Genomic DNA, 12,072 nt, shown 5'->3' on the forward strand with positions numbered 1-12,072 from the left:
ACTGCATATGTTTTGTTTCTGTCCACTAGAGGACAGTAAAGGGATTTTTTCTTTCTTAGAAGGCCGGAGAGGTTTTTTCTCTCAATGACCCACATCTCCTGTTGACATGCACCTGGTGCTTACGGCTTCAGCAGGCACACTGATATGGGACGTTACAGGACCTTTCATATCCACTGATTTGGAATACACAGTCTTCATGGGCGCACGCATACACACACACACACACACACCTCAAGGGAGACCCAGCAGCATTATATAAGCATGCATGTTCTCAATTCTGCAGAATATATCAGGAAGGAGAGAGCGATGGAGAGCAAGTGAATAATAAATCTGCAGTACGATGCCCCCTTCCTCCACAGTTGACCTTTTCTTCGAAAAACATTGAATTTCTCAGAACAGGCACTTGGGGGTGTGGGGGGGGGGGGGGGGTCTCTTTTGATTACTGTATACCAGAATCAGAATCAGAATCAGAATCATCTTTATTGGCCAAGTATGTACAACACACAAGGAATTTGTCTCCGGTATAACACGCTGCACTAGTATCATCGTAAACAACAAAATCATTGAACCATTTTAGAGTAACCAGTAGTTTTGTAGTACCATTTTGTGGTGCAAGAAGAGTGACTACGTCAGTGACTGTTTAAGGAGTTAATGGCTAGAGGGAAGAAGCTGTTTAAGTGTCTACTGGATTTGGTGCGCATGGATCTGTAGCGTCTGCCTGAGGGGAGTGGCTGAAAAAGGTGGTGGGCAGGGTGCGGGGGATCCAGGAGGATTTTCCGTGCCCTTGTCTTGATTCTTGCAGTGTGCAAGTCCTCAAGAGTGGGTAGGGCGGTGCCAAATATTTTTTCCGCCGTCCTAACTGTCCGTTAAAGTCGGATTTTGTCCTTTTTTGTGGCGGCCCCAAACCAAACCGTGATGGAAGAACACAGGATTGATTCGATGACTGCCGTGTAGAACTGTCGTAGCACCTCCTGTGGCAGGCCATGCTTCCTCAGCAGCCTCAGGAAGTACATCCGCTGCCGGGCCCTTTTCAGGATGGAGATGGTGTTGACTTCCCACTTCATGTCCTGGGAGACTGTGATTCCCAGGAACTTGAAGGTCTCGACGATTGACACAGGGCAGTTGGATAGTGTGAGGGGCAACTGTGGAGAAGAATCTTTCCTGAAGTCCACGATCATCTCTACAGTCTTGAGCGTGTTCAGCCCGAGGTTGTGTCGGCTGCACCAGAGCTCCAGCTGCTCCACTTGTTGGCGGTACGCAGACTCGTCGCCGTCTTTGATGAGACCGATGACCGTGGTGTCGTCTGCGAACTTTGAGTTTGACAGCTGGATCTGTTGAGGTGCAATCGTTTGTGTAGAGAGAGAAGAGCAGTGGCGAGAGGACACATCCCTGTGGGGCTCCAGTGCTGGTGGTGCGTATTGATGATGTTGTTGCTCCCAGTCTCACCTGTTGTGTCCGTCCCGTCAGGAAGCTGAGGATCCACTGGCAGATCGTAGGGGACACACCGAGGTGGAGTAGTTTGGGGGTGAGGAGTTCCGGGATGATGGTGTTGAACGCAGAGCTGAAATCCACATACAGAATCCTTGCGTAGGTCCCTGTGCTGTTGAGGTGCTTGAGGATGTACTGCAGACCTATGTTGACTGCGTCTTCCACGGACCGGTTTGCCCGGTAGGCAAACTGGAGAGGGTCCAGCAGGGGTCCAGTGACGTTCTTTAGGTGGTTCAGCACAAGGCGTTCAAAGGACTTCATGACCACAGACGTCAGGGCGACTGGCCTATAGTCGTTCAGTTCCGATGTTGCCGATTTCTTGGGAACTGGGATGATGGTAGACTGTTTGAAGCAGGATGGGACCTCACACAGCTCCAGGGATCTGTTGAAGATTTGTGTGAAGACCGGAGCCAGCTGATCAGCGCAGACTTTCAGGCAGGAGGGGCACACTTTGTCGGGCCCGGGAGCTTTCTTGATCTTTTGCTGCTTGAAGAGCCGTCTCACGTCCTGTTCTTGGATCTGTAGTCGAGAAAAAGAGGGTGGGGGGGGTAGGTAGAGTAGTTTCTGGTAGAGGTGGGTGTGTGTGGGAAATGGGGTGTCCTTTTCAAATCGACAGAAAAACATGTTTAGTTCATTTGCAAGACCCTTATTGTTCACTGTTTGGGGGGATGGCATTCTATAGTTAGTGATTGCTTTCATCTCCACTTCTAAATGCGGCCTCTTTCTCTTTCCTGAGTTGCCTGAGTTTGGGAGTAAACCATGGCTTGTTATTGTTGAAGGAGCGGAACGACTTCGTTGATACACACGTCCTCACAGAAACTGATGTATGATGTTACAGTGTCTGTGTATTCATCCAGTGTGCCCGTTGAAGTTTCAAAGACGCCCCAATCAGTGCAGTCTAAGCATTCTTGTAGAGCTAGCTTTGCTTCATCTGTCCATTTTTACACAGTCTTAACAACGGGTTTAACACATTTGAGTTTCTGTCTGTATGTAGGTATTAAGTGGATTAAATTGTGGTCAGAAAGACCCAATGCTGCACGTGCGACCGATCGGTATGCCTTTTTGATTGTTGTATTGCAGTGGTCTAGAATGTTGCCTTCTCTGGTGAAACAGTCGATGTGCTGCTTATATCTGGGAAGTTCACGGTTAAGATGTGCTCTATTAAAATCGCCCAAAATGATCAGGGGTGACTCTGGGTATTTTAGTTCGAGTTTGTTTACTTGTTCGGCTAGCGTTTGTATCGCCGTGTTAGCGTTAGCTTGTGGCGCAATGTAAACACCGACTAGTAAAAAGGAGGTGAACTCACGTGGCGAGTAGAATGCCTTGCAGTTTAAAGACAGCGACTCCAGGTCCGGGCTGCAGTGTGCGTCGAGCTTCGTGACATCAGTGCACCATTCTTCGTTGATATAGAAGCAAATCCCACCACCTTTCGATTACCCTGATAGCTCCGTGTCACGGTCGGCTCGGAGAAGGCGGAAGCCGGGTAGATGTAGCGCGGGATCTGGATGGCGGTCACTGAGCCAGGTTTCAGTGAAGCAGAGCGCAGCAGAACGTGCAAATGTTTTGTTGGTCTTTGTGAGGAGAAGAAGTTCATCGATCTTGTTTGGCAGAGATCGTAGATTTGCAAGATGGATCGATGGGAGCGGGGTTCGAAATCCGCGCTGCCGGAGCTTGACGAGCACGCCGGCTCGCTTCCCCCTCCTCCGGCGGCGTTTCCATGCTCCGTACAGCGCAGCCGCTCCGCTCGCGATTAGCTCCGAAAAACCTTGTGGATTTTAGTGTGCTGGTGAAAAAAGACCGAGCGTAGACTCCCCAATGCGCAGCAACTTTTCCCTCGTGTAAGTAAGCCGCTCGGGGTCGCCAAAAACAAACAAAAATGACAAAACGGATAATACTAGGGAGTGTGTGACCGAGGCTGCCATACCTGTCGGCGCCTGATGACGTTTACAAGTAGGGAACTTCATTTTATGGAATATCATTTATAGCTCAAATTGCCTAGTCCAGGGGTGCCCATTAGGTAGATCCCGATCTACCGGTAGATCTAAGACAGGTCCCAAGTAGATCCGAGGAGTGTGGAGAAGAAAAAAAACAAACAACCATTTGTGTGTCTTTGTATTAGTTATATAATTTTTGTGTTAATATACACTGCACACTAATCATCTTATCAGTCTCATTTTCACACAAAAAAAAATTTAAATAATCAAATAAAGCAGGGGCGGCCCAGTAGTCCAGTGGTTAGCACGTCGGCTTCACAGTGCAGAGGTACCGGGTTCGATTCCAGCTCCGGCCTCCCTGTGTGGAGTTTGCATGTTCTCCCCGGGCCTTTGTGGGTTTTCTCCGGGTGCTCCGGTTTCCTCCCACATTCCAAAAATATGCATGGCAGGCTGATTGAACACTCTAAATTGTCCCTAGGTGTGAGTGTGAGCGTGAATGGTTGTTCGTCTCTGTGTATCCTGCGATTGGCTGGCAACCGATTCAGGGTGTCCCCCGCCTACTGCCCGGAGACAGCTGGGATAGGCTCCAGCACCCCCCGTGACCCTAGTGAGGATCAAGTGGTTAGGAAGATGAATGAATGAATGAATGAAAATAAAGCAGGTAAATCTTAAATTTGTGTGTGTGTGCGTTGTGTGCGCCGGTAAGGGTAGATCCCGTGAGGTTAGTTGATCGAAAAGTAGATCTTCGATCCAAAAAGTTTGGGCACCCCTGGCCTAGTCAATACAAAGGCATAGTTTAAAGTGAAATGACAGTTCATTGTGCCAAATATATCAAGTCCCTATTTAGACAATTAAATGACTCATGGGGCGTTGACAGGGAAGGGTTTTTCTATGTGAATGTTGGCTCCATTGCCAATACGTGTCTCTCGTGTCGGCATGCGTGACAAAACACTGCAGGCTCTTCTCGAAGGAATGCACGATGGCCGCGCACGCTCGGTGGACGGACTCGAGTAACACATCTGGATGAAGTGACGTGGTGATACATGAATTCGTCAACTTAACTTTGACCTCATTCTTCATTTAATGATGACTCCAAGTGTGAAGCAACATCTCACTGGACTGGTCAATGCCTGGATGACCGAGTTTTTCACCCTCTCTCTTGGCCTGTCAATATTGAATATTTTTAGAATTAATTGTTCTTTGAATTATTCTCTTGATTACAGTGGAGGACAATGTAAAGGATTTTTTTTTCTAGTACGTCAGGTTTTTTTTCTCCTCCGCTTACCCTTCAGATTGGCAAAATTCCACTGATCAGCTCTTGTAAGATTACACTAAGAAGAGTTGATTATGTTTGGACTCATCTATAAAGCTACATGGCAACTTGTTCCTGCAGTCACAATTGAGACAGTGCGGAGAGTAGTGTGAGCAGTTGGTAGGTCGGTACTATCAATACCTGCAATAGAAAGCTAACATGAATAGGAATTAAGAGGATGAGTACTGGCTTTACTCTTAACCTTGACTGCGTGGGCATACCGTTGTAAGCTCTATTTCATTTTATGCTTTTTGTTGTAGTTTTCAAAGCTTTTATTTTTCCTTTAAATTCTGATAGGCCCTTGACCTTTGTAAGCTCCTGGGCTGCAGTCCATGTCAGCCCGTTGGTTAAGGCGCGCCTGTGTGCAGGCTTTCCCTGTCAGATAGGTTGAGAAACTCAGTCATTTGGGAAGGGCTCAGCGTTGAGCCGCTGCTCCTCCATGAGGAGCCAGAAGTGGAAGCGACTTCGACTTTGCACCATCTTTGCTACCTCAGATGAGTCAAGTCATGTCAAGTCAACTGTATTGATAGAGCACTTTCAAACAGCCATCGCTGCATGCAAAGTGCTGTATGATGAGGGGAAGGAAATGGATTGGTACTGAAAATTACTGCAGCCTAAAATGTAACAATTTTTAGCACAACATTCTGTCGTCTTTTTATTATAATTTTTGCTGTTGTACAAGATATACACGTTAAATACCATATTTTACCAAAAGCATTCCATTTTCCCAAGAGCCGAGAGTGTGCCCTATAATCCGATGCACCTATTATGTGGTGTCACAGTCTCTTTATATTCCCTGTTGAATTGTTTCCCTGTTAGTGTGTTCCTACTCCATCTAGTGGTGCTTATTAGCAGGAACCAATTGTAACCTAAAAAGGTTCTGCCCGACACTAATTAATACGTGCATTTGCCAACCCACACTCAAACGGAGAACTACTTTGTGAGCTCTGTGCAGCCATAATGAAACATAGATAATACCACAAGCATCGTTAACTACTGAATAAATGAAGGAAGAAAGAGACAAGCAAGACTTTCATTCATTCATTCATCTTCCGTACCGCTTGATCCTCACTAGGGTCGCGGGGGGTGCTGGAGCCCATCCCAGCCGTCTCCGGGCAGTAGGCGGGGGACACCCTGAATCGGTTGCCAGCCAATCGCAGGGCACACAGAGACAAACAACCATCCACGCTCACACTCACACCTAGGGACAATTTGGAGTGTTCAATCAGTCTGCCATGCATGTTTTTGGAATGTGGGAGGAAACCGGAGCACCCGGAGAAAACCCACGCACGCCCGGGGAGAACATGCAAACTCCACACAGGGAGGCCGGAGCTGGAATCGAACCCGGTACCTCTGCACTGTGAAGCCGACGTGCTAACCACTGGGCTACCGGGCCGCCCACAAGCAAGACTTATACAACATTTTAGCCCCTTATGGATGTGAGCCCAAGAGATTTGTCTGCCTTATTGTTGAATCACATATCTTCATTACTTTTGTCTTTTATTTATTATACAGTATTTATACAGTATGTTTCATGTCCATGTTTGTAACCAGTTCATGTGTTTGTTACAGCTGCAGTGTTGTGAAGTTTCTTTAAAATAAAGCTGTACTGTGTTGTATTGTACAGTATTCCCTTTGGCATAGCTCCATCTGGTGGATCCATAACGCAACCATAGCCGCAATTGTAGCTTCTATTCTATGCACCTTATAATGCAGTGCGCCTTATATATTAAAACAGTTTTAAAATAGGCCATTTATTGAAGGTATGCTTTGTCATCTTAGGCGCCTTATGGTGCAGAAAATACGGTATTTGAAGCACAATAGTCTAGGCAGCAGATTGAAGCGGACTTTTTAATTGTATGTTGCATCACTGAAGTTACTGCCCATCCATCATATATGAAGTTTCAAAACAAAGTATTGCTTTTTTGGGGGGTTTCGTTTTTTTGGGGGGGGGCTGCTTTATAAAACGTCTGTAGATGTGTTTGGATATGTGCCTGCTGCATGTGTTAAATGCAAACATCGAAAGCTCGACACACTAATTCTAGTGTAATTAGATGGCTAGCTGATAAGGGGTGAAAATATAGCTGAAGCTTTTGCTTTCTTTTGAGGGGCTTGGCTGAGCTTCACACTCCCTTTTTTGTTTTAAAGTAAAAGTCAGATGCTGAAATCATTTCAGGTTTGAGCCCAAGCAGTATGCATACACAAGCTCCACCTCTGGTCAATCCAGTTACATTAGCATCCCCCCAATTGTGGGAGTGGGGTGAGCTGTGGTTCACTTTCATTTTGCATGAGACAAGTGCCCTGGAATATTTTAGCCTTATTACAGGCCAAAGTATGTCACAAATGTGTTTAAGACACCTGACAATTGTATTATTTTATGGGGGGAAATCGCACAATATAAAACCTTTATATTCCATGTAGGGTAATTGTAAATGATGACGCATGACAAAAACAAGATTTTTAAAAAATCGACAAAAGCAACGGGAAACACAGTCACAATGTATTCTTCATTATCATCGCACCACCCACCATCAGCACCACTACTGCCAACACCATCATCACCGCCCTCACATTGATTCTTTTCTTGTTCCAGCTGGTTGCCATGGAGACATATGATTGTGTATAACTGAAGTAAATGTGTTGGGGGAGGGAAGGAGGAGCAGGAAGAGAGTGGGGCACTTGCAGCTGAGTTGAACACCGGAAATGAGTCTGCTCAACCACGGAGGTGGGAGCATTCCCGCTCACGGGAACCAATCAAGAGTCCAAACGGGGAGTAAGCACCTGATGGTATAATTAATCAATTATGGCAATTAACATGCAGGGGGGTTCCTTTGAATTCCAACCATGAGATGGTAAATCACGATTGAAAGGTATCATCCGTCCTTACGCATTTCAAATAAGAAGTCAACTTTTGTTTGTCTTGCACAATAAACAATAGAGTTAAAGGTGGCTGCTAAATGTTGGGATAACAAGAATTTGGTTCAGGTTTCTCGTTCTCTTTCTTATTCAATTCAGTTCTCATTTTGCCGTTATACAGAGCACAACAGATTGGAACCAAAAAATTTTTTGACTTTTAGAATTTCAGCGGTCAACACCCCAAAAAAAGCCGATCCTACTTAGGAATCATTTATTAATAATTAATATCTGAAATCTTAACAAAAATCAATACATTTTAAAATGATTTCTTTTCAGTCGTCCCTGACACACTGGCCGTCAAAGCCGTCTTTTTCCACCTTTTTGATAGCTCTCTGTCCATTGTACAAGGTAAAGATGTGGACATGCGGAATTCAAGCTGATCGTGGAACGCAGAATGAGAGTTGAACCGCTGCCATCCAAGACCAGATTGTGATGTTTAACACCTGAGATTCAATGCCCATGTGCAAAAAGCAATTATTTCTGATATGCTGATGTCGGTTCACAATTGATCATCGGCAATGGCTGCGACCACACGCACTAAAGTATGTGAGGTCCTGCTTCTGCAAATTGGGTCTGAAAGAGAGATGCAATAGAAATGATAGCTTTACTGCTCTACCTCTGATGCACCAATATACAGGGACGGTAAACTGCAACTACCTTGTATGGGCTTTTCTGCGACCAGTTTCAGTTGCTGTCATAAATTTTGTCTTCAGTATCTTCAATACATTGTGACATCATGAGAGGTTCACCAGGGAAAAAGGAGTCTTCTTGGATCAAAGTTTCAGCAAAAACAAGTTTCTTTTTCTTCCTTTTACAAGTGTCAGAAAAAAAGGTTAATTTCTGTGTCAAAACAGATTTGCGAAAATGTAAAGGTTCCAACTAAAGTCTGTTCTCAGAATTCAAAAACAACTTTCCTCCACGTTGCGTGGGCTACTCCTTGTGGCTCTTTCCAGTCCTCTTCCTTCCTCTTCTCGCTTCCTCTTCTTTTATGTCCTTTCTTTTATACCAAGCCTGCTTTCATGAAATGGCTTCAGCAGCAACACCTGTTGGGGTTGTGAGACATGCTGGGAAACCTATAGTTCGTATTGTCAGCCAATTTGGCGTGCGCCACAGGCTTCTGAAACGCAATGTAACGTCCTTTTTATTTTTTAGATTTTATTTTTGGCAATACCACCTAGCACGAGTATAAGCATGATCAGATGTTATTTTCGCCCGTAATGGCACATCTTACATGCTGATCAATTTTAACATGGGCATACTTTCAGCTTGCTTGATTAAAGTTACTGCTGTGTGTCACTGTCATGCATTTATGGATCATTCCAAAATCTGAGGTTATTTTGCGTCCCACATAAAAAATGTACTTTTACTTGTCCTGAGACCAAAGTGTGAAGGTTTTACCCAAAATTGTCCTACAATTCTGGAATGACCCTTAGAGTGTCAAACAATAGCAAGAGAACTTTTCTAGTGTTAGCATGCTTTTATTTTGAAGGCCTCTACAGGATGTTTACACCAATGATGCCCGAGTGTTGCCAAACTGATGGGGAGGGATTTTTGCCTACGGTTACAAATAAGAGCCAACAATGTGGAATATGCATTGCAATCTGTTTGGCCTGATGGCTGCACTGCCTTGTCTGGAACCTGCAAAATCAGCCATGTTTCTGTTATGATAAAAACAGTCCTGAGCTTAGCGATTTCCTTTCATGAGCAGAGGATTCGTGTGCATTGTGTATGTCATCGAAGCGAGAAAGAAAGTTGGAAAGTGGCTCACGAGGAGATTTTAATGAATAGAATGGTGAATTAAATGAGGTCCATGAGAGGATCAAAAAGGAAAGATGAAAGAGATGACAAATCAAACATAGCAAAAAGTGGAGTTGTTCAAGAATTTTTCGCACCCTAAATGCCCCTTATGAATGAGGAGGAAATGGGCATGTGACAGATAAATTTTGTTGCAATACATTTTTTTGTTTTTGTCAAGAATAAAGAACTGGCTGCGGTACACACACATAAACACACACGCACACACACACACACATATTCAGACGGTACACTGACACATGAGATTATCAAACGGTATGGCCACACACCCACGCAGTGTAATTAGGAGCACAAACATCAGCACAACGAAAGCGTGCCTCAGTCAGCTGTGCCTGAACTCCCGCGTTAATAATGTGGCTCCTAATGATGTTGCTTGAAAGCGGTTGTCAAATGTGCAACGTGCCCACTCTTTTTAAGGAGGATTAGACTTGCTGATTATACCACTAAAGAGCTACCATTGAAGAGTCAGAAGTCCTTAGCAGTATTCTGCCTATGGAAATACGCCGTAGCGTAAGGTAACCGGAGTAATGCTGTGAGCAATCACCTATTTCACATGAGCGTGATTGTACACAATCTTGAATTGAGAAAATGTTGTTTCCGTACCATTAACAAAACCAAACACAAATTATCATGGAATGGTCGGCTTTTAGGGCGTTTGAATGCTTTTAGGTGCACCTTATAGTGTGGAAAAAACGGTACACAAAACAGTACAGGGACAGACTAGACTGGGTGTTTACTTTGGGTGCATTTGGAAATGCACTCTGTGCATTTCACGTCATGGCGAAGCAGCCATGAGCTGTCTTGTCACAAATCTCGCCTCTTCTTGTGAGCCGAATGAAGCAAATAGCATTGGAAATCTGTAGGGTTGAGGTTGACTGCCACATTTAAGGGAAAATTGCAGAGTTTGTAGTATGTTTGTTGTTTTGTGACACCAGTCCCGGAAGATTTCTGGCACATATCATATATTTCTTGGATTAGCTTCTTTGCTATCTGAAAATGTTATTTTCATTAAATAAGTTTTAGGGCGGCCCAGTGGTCCAGTGGTTAGCGCGTTCTCCGTGTCCTCCAGTTTTCTCCCACATTCCAAGACAAGCATGGCAGGCTGATTGCACACTTTGAATTGTCCCTAGATGTGAGTGTGAGCGCGACTGGTCGTTCATTTCTGTGTGCCCTGCGATTGGCTGGCAACCGGGTGTTCCCCGCCTACTGCCCGAAGACAGCTGGGATAGGCTCCAGCACCCGCCGCGACCCCTGTGAGGATAAGCGGATTGCAAACCTTAGCATCTTTACTAGTTCTGTAGAACCTTCTTACGTTTTCTCCAGTGACCAACTGCAATGTTCCAAATCTCCTCGGATGCCAGCCACTCAGAACACAGGCACAAATCAGCTTTTGCTCTTACGTGTAGGTGGAGAGTGCAACCATGATAAAGATAGTAAGTGCCAAAGAGCGCTATTTTCCTCTTGAAAACAAGTGAGTCCACAGCATGTCTAGTGGCTGCTTGTCGTTGTGTTGGGGTCACTGTCAGTAGGAGAGCTTCTGTTTGGGCCTCTTGTGTTTGACCTTTTACAGATTTTGCCCAGATTTTTTTGCTGAGAACTAGCGGCTCTCATGTAAACCTGTTTTCTGTCTGATAACGATGCCCTGCTTAACTGGAAATACATGTTAATGGCTGGTCAGCAATTGTGTTTCTTTCCCTTGCTAACAGTTAAAGATGCTAAATTACCCAACATTGTATTTTAATATTGCCTAATCTTGCACAAGGAGTTGCCAAGCCTTGTGTGTGGCTTCACAAGAATAATTTAAGAAAACATTTATAGCCTTTTCCTGCCCTAATTTTGTCAGAACACAAACCCGTGACTGTGAAAGACCTAGAGAAAGTAAAACGTCTCCAGTGATGTCATCGAACCAAGTGTAGTCATTCGAAATGAGGTCTACACAAAACCGTAGAGAGACTTCCGCGCAAGAAGGACCAACACAATCAACATAGCCTGACTGTGTTAGGGGGAGTTAACCCCCCCCACCCCCTTCCAGAATAGTTTGCCCGCTTCCAGAATGGTTTGCCCCTGCAGCACGGGGGAAGTGCGTGCCCTTTTTTGTAGGGCGGGCAGTTTTGATTACAGCGGCACATAATGAACACTGGTGTCTGGTGTCTCGTTATTCTTCAACAAACATACAGAAACAGACTGCTGTGTTGAAAGCAAACTTGATAAAAACGAAGTATGCAACCATGGTTTAAATCCACTATAGGCTGAGTACTAGTGTACCTTAGATGTGCACTTTATAATGTTATATTGCTCTGTTTTGATTTCATAAAAAAAGCTGTTAGAGCAGCTGTTGTGTGACAAAATATTTTTTTCACCGTTATTGATGGACAGTAATATTGTGTGAGAGATTATGTGTGAATAACTGCACCAATTGAAAAATTGTTCACGTAAAGTTGAAAATCGAAATTGTTATTTCAGTAAATATTTGCATTTGGCACATAGAAAACTCATTCATGATTCCATGTTGATTAGAGCATTAAAATGGGGACAAAATAGGACAAAAAATGTAAAAGGAAATTCATAAACGATAAAAATGTGTGAGTAATCACGATTAATTTTTTA

The 12,072-nt window shown here is 44.5% G+C and overlaps 1 protein-coding gene across 4 annotated transcripts in view; it reads right to left on the minus strand.

Moving 5' to 3' along the window:
• Nucleotides 1-12,072, minus strand: part of LOC127599696 (SH3 and multiple ankyrin repeat domains protein 2-like) — a 195,654-nt gene that overhangs the window by 138,563 nt on the left and 45,019 nt on the right. The gene's annotated exons all lie outside the window — the stretch shown is intronic.

Source organism: Hippocampus zosterae, chromosome 4, assembly GCF_025434085.1.
Source record: "Hippocampus zosterae strain Florida chromosome 4, ASM2543408v3, whole genome shotgun sequence".
Lineage (NCBI taxonomy): Eukaryota > Metazoa > Chordata > Actinopteri > Syngnathiformes > Syngnathidae > Hippocampus > Hippocampus zosterae.